Here is a 13725-nt window from a genome sequence, read left to right on the forward strand (position 1 = left end):
ATTTTAGTCTTCATTATTTCTTGCAAGTCTATCCATGTTTTTCTAAGATCATTGAGCTCACCATTTCTGATAGCACAGTAGTATTCTTTCACAATTACATACCACAACTTCTTTAGCCATTCCCCAATTGAAAGGTATCCCTGCAATTTTCAGTTCTTTGCCACACAAAGAGAGCTGCTATATATATTTAAGAATATAGGTTCTTTTACGTTTTTCCCTAATCATCTTTGGAAACAGACCTAGTGGTGGTATTTCTGTATCAAAGGGTATGGGCAGTTTCATAATGCTTTGGACATGATTCCAGATTACTTTCCAAAATGGTTGGATCAGTTCACAATTCCCCCAGCAATGAATTAGGGTCCCAATTTTTCCATATCCCCTCCAACATTTGTTGCTCTCCCCTTCTATCATTTAAGCTAATCTGATAGGTGTATAATGATATCTCAAGGCTATTTTAATTTGTATTTCTCTAATCAATAATGATTTAGAGCATTTTTCATATGACTATAAACTGTTTGGATTTCTTTATTGTAAAACTTCCTCTTCGTATCCTTTGACCATTTATTAATTGGGGAATGACTTGTACTTTTATTTTATAAAGTTCTCTATATATTTGAGATCTAAGACTTTTATCTGAGAAATTGTCTATAAAATCCTCCCCACCCCCCACTTTTCTACTTTTCTTCTGACCTTGGCTACATTTGTTTTATTTGTACAAGCCCTTTTTAATTCAATGTAATCAAAAATATCCATTTTACACCTCACTCTACTTTTTATCTCTTGTTTGTTTATAAATTGTTCACCTATCCATAAGCCTGATGAGTAATATCTTCCATATTCTTCAAATTTTCCTGTAATATCTCTCTTTATATCTAGGTCATATGTCCATTTTGAACTTATCTTGATAAATGGTGTAAGATATTGATCTATGCCCAATCTCTGCCAGACTGCTTTCCAATTTTCCCCCAAATTTTTATAAATAACAACTTCTTGTCCCAAAATCTTAAGTCTTTATACTTGTCAAATACTAGGTTACTGTATTTATTTGCTGCTGTAAATTGTATGTCTACTCTGTTCCATTGATCTACCTTTCTACTTCTTAACGAGTACCAGATAGTTTTGATAATTATTGCTTTATACTATAGTTTAAGAGCTGGTACTTCTAAACTTCTTTCCTTTACATTTTTTCATTAGCTCCTTTGATAGTCTTGACTTTTTGTTCTAACAAATGAATTTTATTATATTTTCTAATTCAGTAAAAAAAATTGTAATTTAATTGGGATGGCATTGAATATATAAATTAGTTTAGCTAAAATTATAATTTTTAGTATATCTGCCCTGTCTGCCTGTGAATAATTAATATTTCTCCAATTATTTAAATCTGATTTTATTTACATAGAAAGTTTTTTTTTTTTATAATTTTGTTTATATAGTTCCTGGGTTTGTTTTAGAAGGTGTACTCCCAGGTATTTTGTACTGTTTAGAGTTATTTTAAATAGGGTTTTTTTTTTTTTTTACCATCTCTTCTTGCAGGATTTTGTTGGTGATATATAGGAATGATGATGATTTACGTGGATGTACTTTATATCCTTCTACTTTAGGAATCAGTATCACACTTGTTTCATAAAAGGAGTTTGGTAGGATCCTTTCTTTGCCTATTATTCCAAATAATTTATTTAATATTGGAATTAGTTGATCACTTAAATTATTAAATTTATTGGCATATAATTAGGCAAAATAACTTCCTTATAATTGCTTTAATTTCATCTTCATTAGTGGTGTATTAATCCTTTTCATTTTTGATACTAGCGATTTGTTCTTTTATAAACCAAATTAACCAATGGTTTGGCTATTTTATAGATCTTTTTCATAAAAGCAACACCAATTTTATTTATTAATTTAATGCTTTTTTAAAACTCAATTTTATTAATCTCACCTTTAATTTTTAAGACTTCCAATTTAGTGGTTTGGGGAGGGAAATTTTAGTTTCTTCTTTTTCTAGTTTTTTAATTGCATACTCAATTCATTAGTCTACTCTTTCTCTGTTTTACTGATGTAAGCATTTGGAGATATATATTTTCCTCTAATCAGTGTTTTTCCTGTATCTCAGAGACTGTGATATCTTGTCTCATTACTGTCATTCTCTTTAATGATTGTTTCTACAATTTGTTCTTTAGCCCACATCCTCTAAGATTAGCTTATTTAATCTCCAATTAGTTTTTAATCTGTTTCCGTGGTACCTTATTAAATATAACTTTATTGCATCACTGTCTGAAAAGGATACTTTTAATATTTTTGCTTTTAGTATAAAATTTCTATGTACTAATATATGGTCAGTCTTTGTAAAGGTACCATGAATTGCTGATAAAAAGGTATATTCCTTTCTATTTCTATTCAGTTCTGTTCAGATATCTATTATATCTAGCTTATCTAAAATTCTAGTCACTTCCTTGACTTCTTTGTTATTTATTTTTTGGTTAGGTTTATCTAGTTCTGAGAGGGGAAGATTAAAATCCCCCACTATTATAGTACTATTATCTATCTCTACATGTAATTCATTTAACTTTTCTTTTAAAAATTTAAAAGAAGCAGAAAATTAAATCAACAAAAATAGTAAATGAGCAAGGTGGAGCCACAGCAAAACCAGAAGAAATTTAAAAAATCAGAACCTACTATGCACAGTTATATGCTAACAAAACTGAGAACACAAAAGAAATAGAGGAATATTTTAAAAAATATAAAATACCCAAACTATCAGAAGACCAAATAGAGATATTCAAATAACCTACTCTCAGAAAAGGAAATAGAGCTAGGTGAAAGGGAACCACCCAATAGAAAAGTTACTGGAATTCACAGGAGAATTCTATCAAACTTTTAAAGAACAATTAGTACCCATGCTGAATGGAAATAAAAAAAAGACAACCAATTATTCAATTATGCATGACACCTACACGAAAGTTGACCATGCATTAGGGTGTAAAATCCTCATAAACAAATACAGGAAAACAAAAACATTAAATGCACCTTTTACTGCCCCCAATACAATAAAAATTATTTTCAACAAATGACCTTTGAGGCAAAGATTAAGAATTAATTACAAACTAAATAATTTAATGCTAAAGAATGGGTGAATCAAAAAATAAATCATAGAATAAATCATGACAATGAGATAACATACCAAAATTTTTGGGATTCAATCAAAGCAGTGTTTAGGGTAAAATGTACAGTATATAGTATATACTTACATCAATGAAAGAGAGAAAAAGCAAATCAACAAATTGGGAATGCAAAAAAAAATCCTAGCAAACCCACAAGTTAGAAATGCCAAAATAGACATACTGAAAAATCAAAGGAGAAATTACCAAAATTAAAAACAAAAAATCCATGAAATTGATAAATAATAGTAGGTGCTGGTATTTAAAAAATCATTAGATAGTTTGATTTTTTTAAAAGAAAGAAAACTAAATTAGCAGTGTCAAAGTGAAAATAGTAAATTCAAAACCAATGAGGAAGAAAAAAAGAAATTTTTGAATTTTTTTGCCATCTGCATGCCAAAAAAACTGTCAATCTAAATGAAATAGACAAATATTTACAAAAATATAAGTTGCCTAGATTGGCAGAACAACAAATAGAAGACATAAGTCACCCTCTCTTAGAAAAAGAAATCGAATTGTAAAAAATAAACTCCTAATGAAAAGAAACTCTGAACCAGATGGATTTACAAGCAAACCCTTCCAAAGCTAATTCCAGCACTGCATATGAAAAATGGGAAAAGAAGGGATTCTACCAAATTCCTTATATGACATAAATATTGTCTTAATATCTAAATTAGAGTCACAATAGAGAAAGAAAACCATAGACCAATACTACTAATGAATATTGATGCCAATATTTTAAACTATTAATAAGGAGATTACAATTCATCCCAAAAATTATACACTTTGACTGGTCTGGGCTTATGCCAGGAATGCAGGGTCGGTTTAAATTAGGACAACTATAAACACAATTGATCATATGAATAACAAATAGAACATATGACCATATCAAAAGACACAAAAACTCTTAAGATACAACACCCATTACTATTTAAAACTTTAGAAAGTATATATAGGAATAAAATGATAGGTAGTATCTAAAACCAGTATCCAACATTATCTGTAATGAGGATAAAGTAGATGCCTTTTCAAAAAGATTAGTAGTAAAGCAAGTATGTCCATTGTCACTACTGCTATTCGAGGGATGGAGGGAGGAAGGAGAAGGACAGAGAGAGAAAGGAATTGTAGGAATAGATATAGGGAAATATGAAATGAAATTACCTTTTTTTGCAGATGATAAAATGGTTTATTTAGAGGACCTTAGTTAAAACTAGTTGAAACAATTAACAATTTCAGCAGAAAGGAGATTGTAAAATAAACTCTCAGAAATCACCAGCATTTCTATGTATTATCAATGAAATTCAGGAAAAAGAGCTAGGAAAAGAAATCCTATTTAAATTAACTGCAGATGATTTGCAAAGATGCCAGAGGCATATAAAATTATGCATACCTTTTGATCCAGCAATACCGCTATTAGGTGAATATCCCAAAGAGATCCAAAGAAAGGAAAAAGGACCTATATGTACAAAAATATTTATCACAGCTCTTTTCTGGTGGCAAAGATTTGGAAATTGAGGGACTGTCCATTAATTGGGGAATGGCTGAACAGCTGGTATATGATTATGATGGAATACTATTGTGCTACAAGAAATTATGAGAAGGATGCTCTCAGAAAAACCTGGAAAGATTTAGATGAAGTGATACAGAGTGAAGTGAGTGGAACCAGAGCTTCCTACACAGTAACAGCAATATTGTATGCCGATCAGTTGTGAAGTCTGGCTCTTCTCAGCAATCCAAGACAATCCCAAAGGACTCATGATGAAAAATGCTCTCCACCTCCAGAGAAAGAACTAATATTGTTTAAATACAGACTGAAACAGGCTATTTTTCACTTTCTTTCTTTCTTTCCTTCTTTCTCTTTCTTTCTTTCTTTCTTTTTTTCTTCCTTTCTTTTTTGAGTTTTCTTCAACAAAATGACTAATATGGAAATGTTTTACATTATTTTACATTATATAACCTATACCAAATTGCTTACTTTCTCAAGACATGGGAGACAAGGATAGAATTTGGAACTCATTCTAAAAACTGTTAAAAAAAACACTTTTACATGTAATAAGGGGAAAATGAAATATTTTTGGAGGGGGGAAGGCAGGGCAATCGGGGTTAAGTGACTTGCTCAAGGTCACACAGCTAGTAAATGTTTCAAGTGTCAAGAGGCCAGATTTGAACTCAGGTTCTCCTGACTCCAGGGCCAATTTTCTACTCACTGCGCCATCTAGCTGCCCCCAAAATGAAATGTTTTTAAAATAATTTATAATAAATGAATAAATTCTCACTCCAAAAAATAAAATAAAATGTCTGCAGACATATAAAATACTTGGGAGTGCTAAGACAAACCCAAGAACTTTATGAACACAATTACAAAGCATTCTTTATACAAATAAAGACAGACCCAAATAATTGAAAAAATATTAATTGTTCATGTATCAGGCAAGACAATATAAAAAATTACAATGTTACCTACAATAATTTTATCTTTATAAATTTATAAACTATAATTAAATGCTATCCCAATCAAACAAAGGGTGACTTTATAAAGCTAGGAAAATAATGATACAATTAATCTGGAGGAAGGAAAAGTTAAGAATCTCAAGGAAATTAATGGAAAAAAGTGGGAAAGATACCATATCTCAAAATATACTACAAAGGCATAATCATCAAAAGAATTTGATGGTTAAGAAATAGAGGGCTTGGTGGAGCCAAAATAGTGGAGTAAAAGCAGGGACTCACGGAGATCTCCCAAATTCCCCTTTAAACAACTTTGAAATAACTTCTCAAATCAAATTCTGGAGTAGCAGAACCAACCAAAGAAGCAATTTTTCAGCCCAAGACAGCTTAGGAGGTCAAAAAGAAAGTCTTTTCTCACTGGGGTGGTGATTGGGCCTGGAATGGAATACAGCACAAGCCAAGCCCTGACAAGCCAGCAGTAAGACTTGGAAGTGGCTAGATCAGCATTGGCTTGAAGAGCTCTTAGCCAAGAGATAGTAAGGGGTGTCAGGCAACTAGTCAGCAAGAGATTACTAGGACACTTTGCTGGCACTAGGAGCAAGGCTCTGTTGCATTGCCCACTCATGGTTCCAGGTTGTAGTCCCAGCGTGAAGAGGTGCACTAGCACACTAGTCCTTGTGGCCTCAGGAAAGCAAAGACCTTTGTCACATTTACAAGGCAGAAAGAGTGATTGTCTTCACTCACAGACCAGAGCACAGGCCATAAAGGCAGTGACTACATCTTTACTAAGATACCACCTTGGAAGAACCAAAAATTTACAGAACCCCTCCCCCCCCCCCAAAACCTATCTTTGAAAACAGCAGCACAAAAATCCTGAAGGCTGGGACAGTGCTCCCTCCACCCTGGGAGCAAAGCCCAACTTTAACATAAAGTTAAGTCAAGAAATAGTCTGGGAACAAAGAACAAATAACACAACGACAACAACAACAACAAAAAACCTGACCATAGAAAGCTACTATGCTGACAGGGAAGATCAAGACACAAACTCAGGAGAAGACACTAAAGTTAAAACAGCTACATGCAAAGTCTTAAAGAAAAATGTGAATCAGACATAGTCCTCAAAAAGAATTTCTGGAAGAGCTCAAAAAGGAATTTTTTAAATCAAATAAGAGGGCATAATAGTAACGTAAATGTGAAGATCTCCCCCCCCCCCCCATAGGCCCATGGGACCTCCTTATGTCACAGGAAGCCTAACTCACATGTGGTGGGAGGGGCTTGCTGAACAAGAGGAACTACAAGTGTAGAGCAGAGTAGTTAGAGCTGAGGGAGAGAGCAGATATGTGCTGGCTGTGCTGTGAGTATTTGTTTGTGGCAAGGCCCCAGCAGGGGGCAGGAATGGTCATGGGATGGCTTGGCTCCCTGCTGTGATGTTGTGTTTTAGGTTCTTTAAGTGGATTTACTGGTTCTGGAATTTGCTTGCTGCTGGGATGGGTTGGACTTATTGGTTTTGGGATCTGGTTCTTTGGTGTCTGAATAAATGGTTTACTTCTTCTACCTTCTATATGGAGAGTCTTTTATATTTTGTGATATAGCAATACATAGGCATATTTACAATTATTGTCTATACTGTGATTATTGCCTTGCTAATACAGACAGGTAAAGGAAAAATTGGGAAAAAAAATGAAAGTGATGTAAGAAAATTATGAAAACAGAGTCAGCAATTTGGTAGAGGAGGCACAAAAAAATTACTGAAGAAAATAGAACCTTAAAAACAGAATGGGCCAAATGGTAAAAGAGGTTCAGAAATCCACCGAAGACAAGAACTCCCTAAAAAGCAAAATTGGCCAAATGGGAAAAGAGGTACAAAAATTCACTGAAAAAAAGGAACTTTTTAAAAAGTGGAATTGGCCAAATGGAAAAGGAGGTGCAAAAGCTTGATGAAGAAAGTAATTCCTTAAAAATTTGAATTCAGCAGGTAGAAGCTAATGACTCCATGAGAAAACAAGAAATAATAGACAAAATCAAAATAATGAAAAACTAGAAGAAAATGTGAAATATCTCATTGGAAAACAACAGATCTAGAAAATAGATCAAGGAGAGATCATTTAAGAATTATTGAACTCCCTGAAAGTCATGATCAAGAAATTTTCAAGAAAAACTGTTCTGATATCCTAGAACTAGAGGGTAAAATAGAAATGGAAAAAAATCCACTGATCACATCCTAAAAAAGATCCCAAAATAAAAATTCCTTGAAATATTATAGACAAATTTGAGAGCTTCCAGGTCAAGGAGAAAATATTGCAAACAGCCAGAAAGAAACAATTCAATATCATAAAGCCATTAGTCAAAATCACTCAAGATTTAGCTGCTTTCACATTAAAGAAGCAGAGGGCTTGGAACATTATATTCTGGAGGGCAAAGGAGCTAGGATTACAATCAAGTATCACCTAGCCAACATAACTGAGTGTACTGGTGAAAAGACCAGAACTGAATAGGAGATTTGATTTTCAAATATCAGACTCAAGGGAAGCATAGAAAGGTAAACGTGAAAGAGGAATCATAAGGGATTCAATAAGGTTAAACTGTTTAAATTCCTACATGAGAAGATGATACTTGCAACTCCTGAGAATTTTATCATTATATGGGCAGTTAGAAAGAGTCTACATAGAGGACAGGTGTTAGTTGATGTGGATGATTTCAAAAGAGTAAATTAAGGGGTGTGAAAAAGGGAGGGACTAGGAGAAGTGGGAAGGGAGAAGTAAAATGGGATAAATTATTTCGCATAAAAGAGGCATGAAAGGAAGAGATTTTATAGTGGAGGGGAAGATGAAGGGGATGATGAACAACTTTATTGAACTTTATTCTTATCAGAATTGTCTTGAAGAGCTCAAAAAAGCCAATAACTTATAGAAGCAATTGGATATAGAAATCTATCTTTCCATACAGGGAAATCAAAAGGGAGGGGGATAAGAGAAGGTGGGGGTCTGATAGAAGGGAGGACAGGTTGGGCGAGGGGGTAGTCAGAAGCAAAAAACCAAACTTTTGAAGAGGGACTAGGTGAAAGAAGAGAGAGAAGGATAAACGGGAAAATAGGATAGAGGGAAAAACACAATGATCATATCTGTGAATGTGAATGAGATGAACTCTCCCATAAAATGGAAGCAAATAGCAGCGTGGATTAAAAACCATAACCCACCAATATGCTATTTACACACAAAGAAACACACAAAGAACCCAGACATACATAGAGTAAAAGTGAGGGACTGAAGCAGAATCTATCCTACTTCAACTGAAGTAAAAAAAAAAAAAAGCAGGGGGAGCAATCATGATCTCAGACTAAACAAAAGGAAAAATAGATCTAATTAAAAGAGATAAGCAGGGAAACTGTATTTTTACTAAAATGTACATAGATAATGAAACAATATCAATACTAAACATGTATGCCCTAAATGGTATAGCATCCAGATTCTTAAAGGAAAAGTTAAATGAGACACAAGATGAAATAGTAAAACTATACCAGTGGAGGACCTCAACTTTCCCCTCTCAGAATTTGATAAATCTAACTCCCTCCCTGTCCCCCTCCCCCCAAAAAACAAGGAAGAAGTTAAGAAGATAAATAGAATTTTAGAAAAATTACATAGGATAGACCTCTGTAGAAAACTGCATGGGATTAGAATTTTCTCAGTGGTGCATGGCACATACACAAAAATTGACCACATATTAGGGCATAAAAATCTCACAACCAAATGCAAAAAAGAAGAAATATGAAATAAAAATAAAAATTTCAGATCACAATGCAATAAAATCCTATTCAATAAAGGCCATGGAAACATATATTTAAAATTATTGGAAAATAACTAATCTGATCCTAAAGAATGAGTGGGTCAAACAACAAACCATAAAAAAATAATAATTTCATTAAAGAAAATGATAATAATGAGATAAAATCCCAAGATTTACAAGATCCACTCAAAACAGTACACAGAAGAAAATTTATATCACTAAACAGTTACATCAATAAAATAGAGAAAGAAAAGATCAATAAATTGGGCCTGCAACTAAAACAAAAAACTAGGAAAAGAACAAATTAAAAATTCCCAATTAAACATCAGATTGGAAATCCTAAAAATTAAAGGTGAGATTAATAAAGGTGAACGTGAGAAAACCATTGAATTAATAAAGAAAACTAAGAGCTGTTTTTATGAAAAAACCCAATGAAATGGAGAAATCATTGGTTAATTTTAGTTAAAAAAAAAACCCAAATTACCAATATAAAAAATAAAAAGGGTAAATTCACAACCAATGAAGAGAAAATAATTAAAGCAATTATTAGGAGTTATTTTCCCAAGTAAATGCCAACAAATCCAAGTGAAATGGATTACTACTTATGAAATATAAATTGCCCAGATTGACAGAAGAAGAAATAGAGTATTTAAATAACTCTATCATGGAAAAAGAAATTGAACAAACCATAAATGAGTCACCTAAGAAGAAATTCCCTGTATCAGATGGATTCACAAGTGAATTCTACCAAACATTTAAAGAACAACTAATTCCAATACTATATAAGCTATTTGGAAAAATAGGCAAAGAAGGAGTCTCACCAAATTCCTTTTATAACACAATTATGGTACTGATACCTAAACAGGAAGAGCTAAAACGGAGAAAGAAAGCTAAAGACCAATTTCTCTAATGAATATTGAGGCAAAAAATTTAAATAAAATACTAACAAAGAGATTACAGCAATCTATCACAAAGGTCATACACTATGACCAGGAGGGACTTGTACCAGGAATGCAGGGCTAGTTAAATGTTAGGAAAACTATCAGCATAATTGACCCTATCAACAACAAAAACAACAAAAATCAAATTATTATATCAATAGATGCAGAAAAATTTGACAAAATACAACTCATTCCTATTAAAAAAAAACACTAGACAGCATAGGAATAAATGGAGTTTTCCTTAAAATAAGTAGTATCTATCTAAAACGATCAGCAAACATTATCTGTAATGGGGATAAGTTAGAAGTTTTCCCAATAAGATCAGGGTGAAGCAAGGGTGAAGCAAGGATCCCCATTATCACTACTATTATTTCATACTGTATTAGAAATGCTAGCTATAATGATGAGAAAAAAAGAAATTGCATATGTTAGAGCAGGCAATGAGGAAACAAAACTATCACTTTTTGCAGATGATATGATGGTATACATAGAGATTCCTAGAGAATCAACTGAAAAAACTAGTGGGAATAATGAACAACTTCAGCACAGTTACAGGATATGAAATAAACCCTCATAAATCATCAGCATTTCTATATATTACCAACAAAATCCAGCAGGAAAAAATAGAAATGAAAATTCCATTTAAAATAATTGTAGACAATACAAAATGTGTGGGAGTCTACCTGCCAAGACAAACCCAGAGATTGCAAATATAATTACAAAACTCTTTTTGCACAAATGAAGACAGTTCTTAAAAATCGGAGAAACAGTAATTGCTCACAAGTACTTGAGAGTCAATAAAATAAAAATGAGAATACTGCCTAAGTTAATTCACTTATTCAGTGCTGCACCAAATTACCAAAAAAATGTAGAATTAGAAAAATGAATTACAAATTTCATCTGAAAGAAAAAAAGGTCAACCATGTCAAGGGAAGTAATGGAAAAAAGAGGTGAATGAAGGTAGCCTAGCTGTACACATCTCAAACTGTACTACAAAGTGGTAATTATCAAAACAGTCGGGCACTGGCTAAGAAATAGAGTGGTGGATCAGTGGAATAGATTAGGTACAAAAGACACAGTAGTAAAAGACCATAGTAATCCACTATGTGATAAACCCAAAGACCCAAGCTTTGAAAGGACAAGAACTCACTATTGCTGGGAAAACTGGAAAGAAGTTTGGCAGAAACTAGATATAGACCAACATTTCAAAATGGGTATGTAATTTAGACATAAAGGGTAACACCATAAGCAAATTACAGGAACAAGGAATAGTTTACCTGTCGGATCTATGAGGAAGAGAAGAACTTATGACCAAACAAGAGATGAGAGAGTATTATAGAAAAATGAATACTTTTGATTACATTGAACTTAAAAGTTTTTGCACAAACAAAACCAAATGCAGCCAAGATTAGGAGGAAAGCAGAAAACTGGGGGTGGGATGGGTAGAGGGGGTGGATTTTACAGCAAGTTTCTCTGATAAAGGCCTCATTTGTCAAATATATAGAGAACTGAGTCAGATTTACAAGAATGAGTCATTCCTTAATCCATAAATGGTTAAAGGATATTAAGAGACAGTTTTCAGAAGAAACCAAAGCTATCTGTAGTCATATAAAAGTGCTCTAAATCACTATTGATTTAGAGAAATGCAAATTAAAATAACCCTGAATACCACATCCCACCTATCAGATTGGCTAATATGACAGAAAAAGAAAATGACAAATGTTGGAGGGCGTGTGGGAAAGTTTGGACACTAATGAATTGTTGATGGAGTTGTGAACTGATCTGACCTTCCTAGAGAGTGGAACTTCCTAGAGATTTGGAACTATGCCCAAAGGGTTATCAAATTGTGCATTCCCTTTGACCCAGCAATACCACTAGGTCTGTATCTCAAAGAGAGTTTAAAAAGGGGAGGGAGGATGATCTATATGTACAAAACTATTTATAATAAGCAGCTCTTTTTGTGGTGACAAAGTATTGGAAACTGAGGGGATGCCCATCAATTGGGAAAAGATGAACAAGTTGTGGTATACAATTGTGATGGAATACTATTTATTGTGCTATAAGAAATGAAGAAGGTTTCAGAGAAATATGGGAAGACTTATATGAATTGATGCAGAGGGAAGTGAGCAGAAGCAGGAGAGTATGTTATACAATAGCAATATTGAAAAGATAAAAAATTAAAAGACTTAAGGATACTAATCAACATGATGACCAACCACAATTCCAGAGGAGTCATGATGAAATATGCTGCACACTTCTTTTACCAGCCAGGGTAGGTGAGGGGTAGTGGTGGTGGGTGACAAGCCTCATTGGTTAAGATTTGCAAAACACTTCTCTGGCTTCACTGTCCCTGGCTGACAGGTAGTACAAGGATTACTTTTATTATCTTTCAGGGGAGGCTGAGGCTCAAATGGATTATGAATTTTAGTTAGGAGAAACTACATTGAGTTTAATTTTTTTAATTCCAGTGGAGGCAGGGTGGGGTTTGGAAACTGGTCTAGAGAGGATCTGAGCCTGCCCAAAGGCACACAGCAAATTAAGTGGGAAGACCTGTTTCCCACAGAGTTCCCCTGCCTCCCAGTCCAGGGCTCTCTCCATCTCATTCCACTGTTCCCTCCCTCAGGGTCCAACTCAACTCAATTGCAAAGGCTTCTGATGTGTCCATTGGGTCTATGAAAGCAGACATGGTGGGAATATGCCTTGGGGTTTGTAACGAGTAGACCTACTGTGGGTTTGGATCCCAGCCCTGTGGTATCACCTCATACACAAGTTCTTGCCTCTTTGGGCGGCCTCAGTTTTTTTTCCATGTTGAAGGATAATGGGGTTGGACCCATTGATCTCTATCACTCCTTCCAGATCTCTTGTCTCCTGTGGATTCTAATAAGAAAGGTGGCTCCTCCCTTGGGCATGGGGAGCTTACAGTGTCTAGGAGAGGAAAAGACAGGGGCCTGAGAAGGACTTCATGGAGGAGTTGGGCCCAAGGAGAGGCAGGGGGCTCTATATGAGGCAATTGACCACAAACACAGGGCAGTCCTCCAGTGTGGCTGGAGCTCAGGGTCTGGGAAAGGAAGTGATGGGAACTAAAGGGACTCAGGAAAGCTATTACCAGATGGTGGATGTCCTTGAATGCCAGGATCAGGAGTTTAACGTCTCTTTAGAAGATCATGGGGAGCCATTGAAAGATTTGAGCAGGAGAGAGACACAATTAGAGGGGGGCATGGGGAAGGCACGTGGGGGGATGGACTTGGGGAGGGAGAGGGCATAGAGGCTGGAGAACATCCTGGTGATGGATACCGTTGGGACTGAGAGAGATTTAGATTAGACAGGAGGAAGATGATGGTCGGAGAAGCAGGGACTGGGAGGTCCCAACAATCCCTGAATACCCTGATTCCCTGAAC

Source organism: Trichosurus vulpecula, chromosome 2, assembly GCF_011100635.1.
Source record: "Trichosurus vulpecula isolate mTriVul1 chromosome 2, mTriVul1.pri, whole genome shotgun sequence".
Taxonomy (NCBI): Eukaryota; Metazoa; Chordata; class Mammalia; order Diprotodontia; family Phalangeridae; genus Trichosurus; species Trichosurus vulpecula.